Source organism: Gouania willdenowi, unplaced genomic scaffold (genome assembly GCF_900634775.1).
Source record: "Gouania willdenowi unplaced genomic scaffold, fGouWil2.1 scaffold_31_arrow_ctg1, whole genome shotgun sequence".
Taxonomy (NCBI): Eukaryota; Metazoa; Chordata; class Actinopteri; order Blenniiformes; family Gobiesocidae; genus Gouania; species Gouania willdenowi.
This window is the reverse complement of record NW_021145081.1, coordinates 153,246-165,625: the sequence shown is the minus strand read 5'-3', so window position 1 is coordinate 165,625 and position 12,380 is coordinate 153,246. Positions and strand designations below refer to the sequence as shown.

The window sequence follows — 12,380 nt, the reverse complement described above, 5'->3', positions numbered from 1 at the left end:
GGAAGATTATATCATACTCTTCTTTTAAGAAAAAACAGGAACAGATAGCAGAAAAAACACTTGAAGAAAAGATCAAAAAACTTACGGAAGAATACGCAGCTAACCCTTCTGAACTTTTATGGGAAAAACTCCAAAATACAAAACTTAATCTGAATATCATCTTATCTAAAAAAAAACGACTTCATTTTGCAACAATTACGATACAAAAACTTTGACTACAATAATAAATCAGGCAAATATTTAGCAAATCAGCTCAAACGTAATAAAGAAAATTCCTTTATAGCAGCAATTTCTGATAACGCAGGTCAAACTTTAAACTTACCTCAGGACATTAATAACATCTTTCATGATTATTATCAAAACTTATACTCATCAAATTTAAACCCTGACCCTGAAGATATTAAAACCTTTCTCAATAAACTAAACCTACCACAGCTCACTATAGATCAGAAAACCACCTTAGACTCACCATTAACCTTACAAGAATTACAAAATGCTTTAGATAGCATGTCAACAGGCAAAGCACCAGGTCCAGATGGGTTCCCTGCTGAATTCCTTAAACATTTCTGGTCAATGCTGGCTCCACTATTTTTCAGAGTAGTAACAGAGATCAAAAATAAAGGGCATGTAGGAGGTCACATGAATACAGCGAACATTAAATTGTTACTTAAGCCAGACAAGAACCCCATGTTACCCTCAAGCTATCGTCCCATCTCACTTATTAACACAGACTTAAAAATTATCTCCAAAGCACTCACATCCAGGTTAGAGAAAGTAGTACAGTCAATTATACACCAAGACCAGACAGGTTTTATTAAAAATAGACACTCCACAGACAATGTGAGAAGACTGTTTAATGTGATCAACATGGCACAGAACTCTAAAAAGAAAAAAATAATCTTGTCACTCGATGCAGAAAAAGCATTTGATAGAGTAAACTGGTCATTCCTCCTAACTGTCCTTGGCAAATTTGGCTTCGGAGAATCATTCATCCAATGGATCTCCACCCTGTACAATAAACCTAAGGCCTCAGTAACCACAAACAAAATAACATCCCAAAGCTTCACACTGCAGAGGGGAACCAGACAAGGCTGCCCACTCTCACCTTTGCTTTTTGCAATATTCGTTGAACCTCTCGCAGCAGCTGTACGTCAGAACTCTGTTATTAAAGGAATCCACTCATCCATCTCAGAACACAAAATTAATCTTTACGCGGATGACATCTTACTCTATTCGGAAGAACCGCAATCCTCTTTAGAGGAAGTATTTAATCTAATAAACAGCTTCTCTAAATTATCAGACTATTCCATTAACTGGACAAAATCATCAATCCTCCCTTTGACAAAAAACTCTTGGAATCCTGCACACCAAAATCCACAACACCCCTCCACCACAAATACAATTAAATATCTAGGCTTAAATATATCACCAAACTTAAATGAATTAATTAAACTAAATCATGATCCGATGTTGGACAAAGTCACAGAAGATCTGCGGAGATGGAACAATCTCCCCATCTCACTACTTGGCAGGATAGCCTCAGTTAAAATGAAAATCTTACCAAAAATAAACTACTTGTTCTCAATGATACCACTGAAACCACCAAAACAATGGTTTCAAAGATTAGATTCTACAACTACAAAATTCTATACTAGAAATAAAAAACCTAAAATAAGCCTTTCTACCCTTCAAAAAAACAAAGACGAGGGTGGTTTAGAAGCCCCTAATTTCATGCATTATTACTTAGCAAACCAAATACTATATTTAACAGAATGGCTAAATCCAAAAGAATACTACAACACCTGGCTAGAAATAGAACAGTTAGACTGCAAACACATTAAACTCTCTGATCTCCCTTTTATCACTGCGACCCTCAAACATCACAACTGCTTTAAAAACCCACTGATTGCCTCCACACTGACTGCATGGTGGAAAGCCCTGGACATCACAAATGGCCAATTAAAAACTAGTATACTGTCTCCAATCTGGCACAACCCCGACTTTAAAAATAAAAAAACACCACTCTATCTGAAGACATGGGAAGAGAGTGGAATCACTCATCTCCAAGACCTTTTTGAAAATGACAAGATCAGGTCATATAACAATCTAACCCAAGCATTCGATATAAATAAAAGTAACTTTCTACAGTACTTACAAATAACAGAGACAATAAAGAAAACCACTCCACTAGACTTAATTACGTTACAACCTCCAGAACTGGCTATATATATGAAAAAAATCTCAACAAAATCAAAAAAACTCTCAAAAATATACAGAGCGCTTTCGAACACTAACTGTAATTACTTACCAATCGCGAAGTGGGAGGCCGAACTCTCAATCACCCCGAGCACTGATTTCTGGGCAGAAATTTGTTGTAATACTTTTAAGATGACAAAAAACACAAACCTTCAGCTAATTCAATACAAGGTCCTCCACAGATCCCACATTACCCAACAGAAAATGCATAAAATGGGCTTCTCAGCAACAGACATCTGCTCTCAGTGCACCCAGAATACAGCGGATTCCTATTTACATGCCTCATGGCTTTGCTCCCCAGTTCAACACTTTTGGATTCTAATCACTGAAAAACTGTCCTCCATTTTGGACTACAGGATTCCTTTATCTCCAAATCTTTGTTTGATTGGAGACCTGACAATGCTTCAACCTCCAGCAAACCAATCACAATCAATCCTTGCGGCACTAGCCATAGCAAAAAAAACAATATTACTAAATTGGAAAGACAAAAAATCCTTAAACATAAACCAATGGCAAAATCTCCTCACAGAAATTATTTCCATGGAAAAGATGTCTGCTCTCAGAAAACAAAAAAAAATAACGTGCTTTGAGGAGCGTTGGACTCCTTTTTTAATTGCATTAAATCTAAATTTTTAAAAGCCTGATGATCTAGCCTGCAAGCGACTGCCAGCACCACTCTTTACTAACGCACTAGCCCAACTGTAGGCCGGGGCCGCCTTGGGCCTCTGGGGTGGTCTTGGTCAGGATGGCTGGGGTGGGTTACCGGGGTGCCTTGTTGCCTCAGCACGGGTGTGCATTCCTTCTGGGTGTTCACGGGGTCCCGGGGCTGTTTGATTTGGCGCCGTTGCCCCTTGCATGCGCATCTGGTTGGTCTCTGGGGCTGGGGCCCTGCGTGCTCCCCTGCCGCTCCTTCCTCTTGCTCCCTGTCCCCCTGTCTCGTCCTCCCCCCTCCTCCTCCTTTGCTCTTGCGCCCGCCATCCTGTGGGGTTGGGTTTGGGGGGCTCCCGTTGGCCTGGGGCACTGGTGGGGGGGCTGTGGCTCCCGCCTGGGGGACGGGCGGTGCCGTGCCGGGTGGGTTGGCTGGGGGGTGGTCTCGTTGGGGGGCCTGGGGTGGTGGGGTCCTTGGCTCCGGTCCGGGGGGATCCGGGGTGGGGGTAGCTTTGGGGGTGGCTGCTGCCCGGGGTCGGCGATTGCCTCCTGGGTTGCTGGGTGGCGGGGTGTGGCTGTGGGTTGCTCCGTCGGCCCTTGCGGGGCCTTGGCTTGGCTCCCTGGGGCGCACCTTTGCCAGGGATGTCGCTTGCGCGACGAGCCAGGCGGGGCCCCCTCGGGGGCTTTTTGTACGACCGCAATGGCCGGGATGTGGACGTTATGGCTAGAGGGGTGGGATGGGGGGTGCTATGGGGCCTCCCCGGGGGTCGTATTGGGCGGGTGTGTGGGGGCGCGGCGCGTGGTTCCTGGCCCGGTGGATCCGCGTTGGGATTGGCTGGTCTGCTGGCTGGGTGCACCGGGCGCCGTTGGCGCGATTCCGGGGCTGGGGTGCCCCGGGGGCGGATCCTTGGGCTACGTGTCCGGGGAGGTGCTCTCCGGCCATCTGCCCCGGGACCGGCCGCGGCTCGTGGCGGCGCTGCGCAGCCTTGGGCGGGGCGGGGCTGGTGGCCTCGGGCCCGCTGTTGTTCGGGGTGTGCTGGCGTCGGGGGGGTGTCTCGTGCCGGTGCGTGGGTCGTCGGGGATTGCCGCCGTGGGGGGGGGGGGGGGGCCCTATTGGCGCCGTTGGTGTGGGGGGGCGGTTCCGGGCTGGCTTGCCGGTCCGTGGCTGGCGGGATGGCCCTGCTTGGCGGTGGATGGCGTCCTCTCTCGTCGGGGGGGCCGGGGCCGCCTCCCGGTGGAGAGTGTTGTATCGTGGCGCCGGGTGGGCCTGTGCTGGCCCTGGTGCGGGCATGGGCCTCCCCCCTGCTCGGCCGCTCCCCTTGGTGGCGGGGTGGCGTTGCTCCGGGCCGGCGGGCGGCGTGGGTCGCCCCCTGGGGCGCCGGGGGATGGGGTTGGTGCCTGGCTGTGCCCGGGGGTGGGGGGTGTCGCCGTGCTCCGCGGGGCCGGCGCGGTCTGGGGGGTGCCGTGGGGGGGGGTCTCCGGCTGTGCTGTTCTGGGGCCCGCAGTGCCACTTGCCCGTCTGCGCCATCACACTGGACAGGCCTCCTACATGTTCACTTCACCCCACTCCCAGCTGGTCTGGCTCACTCATAAAATGCACCACACACCGATACCCAACCCTTGGGGGGCTGGATGGTGGGGCTGGGGGTGGAGGGGGCCGCCACCTGTGTTACTATGTAGTGGCGTGGGGGCGGCCCTCCCACCTCTAGTTGCCCTACTAATCCCTCCAATTTTAATCGCATCTCAACATGCCACCCCCCGGAGGGTGTATCATCATTTACACCCTCCGGCCTATTACACCACATACACATAAAACCACAGAGGCTGGAGGGGGAGCACCGCTCCCCTCCATCCCCCTTCTTTTAATTACACCCCATACATTCACCAAACACACACATTCACACAGGGGATCGGGAAGTGCCTCTCCATTGGGGAATGGAGAGGCACCATAACAGGGTGGTGGGTTGGTACACATATTTGGGCCTCTCCGGTGGGGGCCTGGCCCCTCTGTTGGTGGCTGGGCCACTGCATAGAGTAAAAGTACATCAAGATGGTGCGGTCGGGCGTGGCGGTGGGTCTCGGGGGGGCTTTGCCGGGGTCTCTCCTTGCGGGGTCTTTCCGGGCTGTGTCGGCCAGGTGGGGCGCGGGGGTGCCTCTCCCCCTTGGGTGTGGCTTGGTGCTTGCTTTGTCTCCTGGTGGCCTTGGGGGCGGGCCCCGCGGTGTGCGGGCCCGGGGCGGCCTGCCTCGCCAGTTTGGGGGGTGGGTGTGCTGGGGGGGTGCTGGTGTCCTCACCGGGGTTGGGGCAGGGTTGTTTGGCGCCTCGGGATGATGCTGTTTACTGGGGGGCGGCGTTAGCTGTTCCGGTGGTTGAGGTTGCTTTCGGCCGCCTGGTGGGTATGTCCTGCCATCTGCGGACTGGTGGGTGGGTCCGGGGCATCTTTGGCTGGGGGCTGCTGTCCCGCGCTGGATGTGTGCCGTTGGGGTGCCTCCGTCCCCGCGGTGGGGGTCGCCGGTTGCTCGCGGGCCGGCGGGGGGCGCTGCCCCGTGGCTTGCGCTGTCCGGGGGGCGGCGGGCCCTGGGCTGCTGGCTTTGTGCCGTCTGGGGCTGTGCGGTCCTGCTGGGCTGTGGCCGGGACCTGGGCTGGGGTGGGGGGCGCGTCCCGGGGGGCTTGGCCCGGGGGCTTGCCCTTGGGGGCCTGGGGGTTGCGGGTTGGAGTCGGTGGCGTGGTGCGCTGGGTCCTTGGCTCCTTGGGGGCTTTTCGGGTGTGTATGGGGGGGGCAATGGCAGTCTCTCGGCTTGGGACCTTGGGGGCGTTCGGGGGGCTGCTTGGCCGTGGGGTGGTCGTCGGGGGCCCCTAAATCTCTCGCTCTTTCTGCTGGCCCGACTGCCTCTTCGGGCCCGGGGGCGGCTCATGGGTTTTGCAGTAGCGGCTCTTGGAATCACATTCGTCATGGATGCACAGCGGCGCCCAACCCTCGTCCAGAACCATCTCTTGGGTTTTTCTTCCATTGATGGTGATAAAGTTGGCATCACACAGCCAACAAAGTGAGGGATACAGTGTCATCAGAACACTTCAACACATAGTTTACATTAACACTGCTAGTGTTCTATGTTTCTAGTCATAATGTCTTCCTCTAACAGACTGAAGGTCATTTGAAGGTCTTCAGTTAGAACATAAACAAAGCTCATTATGGTTTCTCTTTTAGTTCTGTGGCCTTGTTTCATAGAAAACATCTGTTTGTTCATTAGCTCTGATTGATTTAAGATAAATGGACATTAGTGTTTGTCTAAACTAACTAACACGTGTTCTTTCACTTTGAAAACAAAAATAAACAAAACTGAATTATTATTATTTTATTTTTATTTATTTTTTAATAAAAAATAATTTTATCGTAATGCGCATGTGCATATATGCTCATAATCGATCTCAGTTCGAGGTAAACTCAGTCCGTGACACAGGTGTTTATGCACGATCCTCAATCATAACTCTGTTGATCACTCTATCAAAGTCACTGATCCTCTTTCCTTTTTCTGCTGACTCATTACATCCATGCTCTCTGTCAGTTTCAGGGGTGTCCAAACTTGGTCCTGGAGGGTCGGGGGTCCAACGTGTTTTTAATGTGTCTGTTCTAACACAGCTGGGAGACTCATTAGCAAAACTGCTTCAGGATATCAGAAGTGTTGGATCAGGGACACATTGACATCCTGGTGGACCACGTTTAGACACCCCTGGTATAGACATATGAACTACAGATACATGAGGTGTGGCCACACCCCCTCCCATTTGCACCCCCACAGCCCATCAGCCTCGAATCCCTATTTAATTATGCTTTAAAAAAAATAAGAATCTGAATTAAAACCCAATTTGTCTGAATAATTAATATTGAATAATTAATGCATTTGATATGATTTTCCATCTTGTTTTTAATAAATGAAGCAGGTGATTAATTATAGATGTAGTTAGTGTAGTGGTCATGTTCTAAACATCTCATGTTCATCCATTCTACTTTTCTTATAAGTGATGCTGATATAAAATACATTTAATGATTTATGAAAAATAGAAAATGTTTTTTCTTTGAAATATATTAATATAGAGCTGTATTACTGTTCTAAAATATGTGATTGCAAATTGTATATTATTTTCTATATGATTTGAAAAATAGTCATTTTTTTTTTTCCCTAGCATTTTGTCACAATGGGGGGCCCTGAGACTTTATCATGTTTCTAAGGGGGGTACAGTAAAAAATATTTGTAACCACTTTCTTCATTTATAAGTGTAAAGACTAATGTTGATGTGCGCTCATCTTTAAATATTTCTATATTTTGAAGCAACCTTTACCTGCACTGAATTGAAATCTTTTAGAACAATACAGTAACATACAAGGATTTACAGAACAGCATGTTATTGTAGACTCAACATGTAAGGTTAGAACATGATTATTATAATAATATGTTTCAATCGTGGGCCGGTCTGAGGAATGAAGCTCCAGGGCTGAAAATGAGTCCCACTCTGGCCCTGCTTGGGGGCCTTTAGTTTGGCCCACAGGATAAAGTAAAAATAACAGAGAAAACATCAATCATTGTGTAAATGAAACTCAACAATATTTGCAGGTTCTCACAGTTTTCCTGGTGATTTTATCACATGATTATTACAGTCATTTTTAATGTTAAACTGTTGGAAAATCTCAAAATTCTTACATTTCCTCCAATTATGACATCATGTTTCCCTTAATTAAATAGTAATTAGTTAAAAAAATAAAATGAAAAATCTAATAAATGTAACGTATAGATCCTGTTGGGACTGATATCTGTCACTTATTGATTAGATATTGTTGGTTTCTTACATATTTAGTATTTTATGTATACGTAGAAGTACAAACTATGGCACAATAATGTTGAAATGACTGTTTTCCAACATAAAATCTGTGGCCCTCTTGAGATCAAACTGGTCCGCATTTGGCCCCTGAACTAAAAGGAGTTGGACACCCTGGTCTGGGGCCAACCAATCAGCAAAGCAAAGCAGCAGCGCCTCCACCTCTCTAATAACACTAGCTTAGCTTAGCTTAGCTTAGCTTAGCTTAACTTAGCATAGCGTAGCTAATAGGAAATGAGGAACAGGATAAACATACCTGTCAGGTGGTGTCACTGAATGGACAGGTGAGCTCTAACGCAGCAGGTGAAGTGGGGCAACGAGGCAACAGCAGCATTGAGAGCAACTAAGAAAATGCTGTTGGTCTCTGAGTGTGTAAACACAACAGTTCCAAACTACACACCTGCTCCACTAACTAACCACAGACAAGAAGCTGGGACACAAGGAAGTGGGGCGGAGCCAAAGCTGAGAGCAACAGGTCCAAAGTTGATGTTTTATAACACCTGAGTGATACGAGCCAATCAGAGGGAGGAGAGAGAGATCAATAATCCTGTTATTAAACATCACACATTTACACTATTTTACACCATTAAACCTGTGTTTGACCCCAGGGTTGGCCTCAGAACAACATCCACCACTTATTTCATTAGATCCAGAACCTACTTTTTATGTTTATTATTAGCATCTCATTTACTTTTAGGTGTTTTGATTTAAAGCAGAACTAAGTAACTTCACTTTAATAAATCATTCTCATAGTCCCTGAGAGGGTAACACAAGTGTTAATAAGGTGATTGGGGGGTCTTTCATCCCCCCCGCTGTCTCTGGCCAGAAAACAACACTTAGAACTTTCCTGCCTCCGACCCGGTGATAAGACGTACAGCTTTATAACAGCCCAGTACAAACTAATGCTAGATTACTGTATGACCGGCCCCGTGGCTGCACACGGTTGTTTACTAATTCATTTTTCTCAAACTTATATCAGGGCAAAGCCAGCAAAAAAGAGGCAGAGAAGACCTTTGTCTGAGGAACAGAGTAACTTAATGCAGCCAAATGCCCCCCCCGCCAACATCCACCCCATCCCCACCCACACCCCGAGGGGTTGGGTGCAGGGTGTGTTTCCGTTATAGTCAATGATTTTTGATCAGGCAGTTGATGATTGACTATTGTCTACACTGTGTGTGTGTGTGTGTGTGTGTGTGTGTGTGTGTGTGTGTGTGTGTGTGATCACTTCTCATCATAAACCTGACTCAGGAATTTAACAGCTTTATGCTGTTTATGATTAACTAACAGAACCTGTTCACCTAATAGGCAGTATAGGTCAATACTAAGGGCACCGTGGCCTGGGATGTGGAGGGGGGAGGGGGGCTAGAAAATGTGGAATAATTTCTCCTTAAATATAATCATATTAATACTAATTATTACTATCAAGTCCTAAATTGGAAAAGCAAACACAGATTCAAATATAAAGCAGTGCCCAATTAATAAATAATAGTATAAAATAAGTTCCCAAATGACTGAACACATGAGACTCTTCTGCAGTAAAAGTGTTTGTAGCAAAAGTCTTGAGTGCATTGATGAGATTCTCACAGGAAAAGAACCATTTATTTATTTTAGGATTTTTTAGTTTTTATTTCAAAACTTAAACAAACTGATTCTCTGTATTTTCTCTGCACTGGAAACCTTTAAATCTTGTTAAATTATTGTAAATCTGAGCTTTTTATTGTTATGAATTAATTCAAAGGAAACCAGGTTTTCTGGTAAAGGCTTGTCTGCACCAGACACTTCATTTTCACCTCAACTGGACACAAAGTTTACCGTACCATGCTGTCATTCTGGAACCAATGATGCTTTCTAAAACAGCTGATGAAACAAAAACATCATCTTTAGATTGACACCAAACACTCTTAGTCTGAGTAAATAATACAACCTTTGCTGTAAACGGGAACACAGATTATTGACGTGTGTTTCCCAGTTAAACTGGTTATTTAGATCAGTGGTTCTCAAACTTTTTTGGTTCTTGTTCCCTTTCCTCTCATTTCTGAATCCTAGTCCCCCCTTTGTTCCACTTCAACATTTTACTGAGAAAACTATTTAAAAACATCTATAGATCATAATGATAGAATGAATGAGTGATAACACATTTTAAATCATCTCATTTAGTAAATAAATGGAAATAAACTGTATTTAGTTCAGTGGTTTCAACCTTTTTAGATTGTGACCCTATTTTGATAATAATTGCAGTAATTTTTAGTGTTAAACGGTTGGAAAAACTCAAAATTCTTACATGTTCTGTATGATATCATATTTCCCTTAATTAAATAGAAACTGGTCAAAGAATCTTGGAAATGTAAAGTGTAGATCCTGTTAGGACTGACATCTGTAACTGACTGATTAGATATTTTGTTTCTGACATATTTAGTATTTTATGTTCACGTAGAAGTACAAACTATGGCACAATAATGTTGATAAACATTATTAATTATTAATAAACTTTTTCAAAATGTGAAAAGGTTAAAAAAAATGGAAAAGGTTGAAAAAATTGAAAAAACGAAATGGGTGGAAAAAGTTGAAATTGGTTGAAAAGTTGAAAAAAGTTGAATTAGGTTGAAAAAGTTGAAATCTTTTGAAAAAGTTCATATAAGTTTAAATTGGTTAAAAAATGTGAAATGGGTTGAAAAAGCATGAACAAACTTGAAAAAGTGGAAAAAATTTTACATCAGTCCAAATGGGTTGGAAAAAGTTGAAAAACATTAAAATGGGCTGAAAGAGTGAAAAAAGTTAAAATGGGTTGAAAAAGTTGAAATCATTTAAAAACAGTTGATAAAACTTGAAATGAGTTGAAAAAGTGTAAAAAGCTGAAACAACGTAGAAGATTTCAGTAGACCTTTGATTAGTAATAAATGATACGATACATGACTGTCAGCACATAAATGTAATAAATGTAGTTAATGAATCAACATAACACAAGTACAGACATTGGAAAATAACATCACCTGTACCTTTCCATCTATATATATATATATATATATATATATATATATATATATATATATATATAAATAAAAGGTAAATATAGAATGACTAGAATCATGAGGACACTTTGGACACCTACTTAGGAGTTGGTGGCAGCAAAATTTAGTATTCAAAACCATAAAAAAATAAAAATGTATTTCCAATTAAGATTTCACATCCAAAAGAAATGTTCCAGCATTTAAATGCACGAGAGTGCACGTAGTTATTTTCTAACAAAATACCTAGATACCTGTCTGAACTGACCTGGTTGATATGATGATGGTGTGTTATAACCAGGGTATGATTGCTAAATGGACATTAGTGTTTGTCTGGGGCCCGTGTCAAACTCAAGGCTTGGTGGCCAAATCCGGCCCTTTGGAGCATCTAATTTGGCCCACAGGAGAAAGTAAAAATTATGAATCATTGTGTAAATGAAACTCAACAATATTTTCAGGTTCTCACAGTTTTCCTGGTGATTTTATCACATATTTATTACAGTCACTTTTAATGTTAAACTAGTGGAAAAACTCAAAATTCTTACAAAGTCTTTACATTTTCCTCCAATTATGACATAACATTTTCCTTAAATAATTAGAAATTGGTCAAAAAATATCTAGGTTATTCAAAGTATAGATCCTGTTAGGACTGATATCTGTCACTTGTTGATTAGATATTATTTTCTGACATATTTAGTATTTTATGTATACATATAAGTACAAACTAAGGCACAATAATGTTGAAATGACTGGTTTTCCAGCATAAAATCTGTGGCCCTCTTGAGATCAAACTGGTCCGTATTTGGCCCCTGAACTAAAATGAGTTGGACACCCTGATCTGGGGCCTCCAAATCACTAGAACAGCCCCTGACTGCAGGAATCACAGCAAAGCAAAGCAGCAGCGTCTCCACCTCTCTAATAACACTAGCTTAGCTTAGCGTAGCTAATGGGAAAGGAGGAACAGGATAAACATACCTGTCAGGTGGTGTCACTGATGCTGAATGGACAGGTGAGCTCTAACGCAGCAGGTGAAGTGGGGCAATGAGGCAACAAAGGGCAACAGCAGCATTGAGAGCAACTAAGAAAATGCTGTTGGTCTCTGAGTGTGTAAACACAACAGTTCCAAACTACACACCTGCTCCACTAACTAACCACAGACAAGAAGCTGGGACACAAGGAAGTGGGGCGGAGCCAAAGCTTAGAGCAACAGGTCCAAAGTTGATGTTTTATAAGACCTGAGTGATACGAGCCAATCAGAGGGAGGAGAGAGAGATCAATAATCCTGTTATTAAACATCACACATTTACACTATTTTACACCATTAAACCTGTGTTTGACCCCAGGGTTGGCCTCAGAACAACATCCACCACTTATTTCATTAGATCCAGAACCTACTTTTTATATTTATTATTAGCATCTCATTTACTTTTAGGTGTTTTTTTTTATTTAATAATGAAGTTTTATATTTACACATCTGTGTCTTTTATTGAGTTAAAATCACTGGAAATGTCACTGTAAACAAAAAACTGAAGTAAAAACTGAGCACGAGTGAGGAAGAGAGAGGAAAGTCAGGCCACGCCCCCAAGCTATGTCTAAAG

At 44.0% G+C, this 12,380-nt stretch overlaps 2 long non-coding RNA genes across 2 annotated transcripts in view; both read right to left on the bottom strand.

The window, feature by feature from the left end:
• LOC114459503 (uncharacterized) overlaps positions 1-8,828 on the bottom strand; it is a 10,819-nt gene extending 1,991 nt beyond the window's left edge. Inside the window, exon 1 of the long non-coding RNA XR_003673376.1 lies at positions 8,034-8,828. This is a non-coding gene — a long non-coding RNA (uncharacterized LOC114459503). The remainder of the gene's footprint in view (positions 1-8,033) is intronic.
• The window catches only part of LOC114459501 (uncharacterized), a 14,800-nt gene extending 2,831 nt beyond the window's left edge, over positions 1-11,969 (bottom strand). The window contains exon 1 of the long non-coding RNA XR_003673374.1: positions 11,758-11,969. This is a non-coding gene — a long non-coding RNA (uncharacterized LOC114459501). The remainder of the gene's footprint in view (positions 1-11,757) is intronic.
• Between the last annotated feature and the right edge of the window lie 411 nt (positions 11,970-12,380).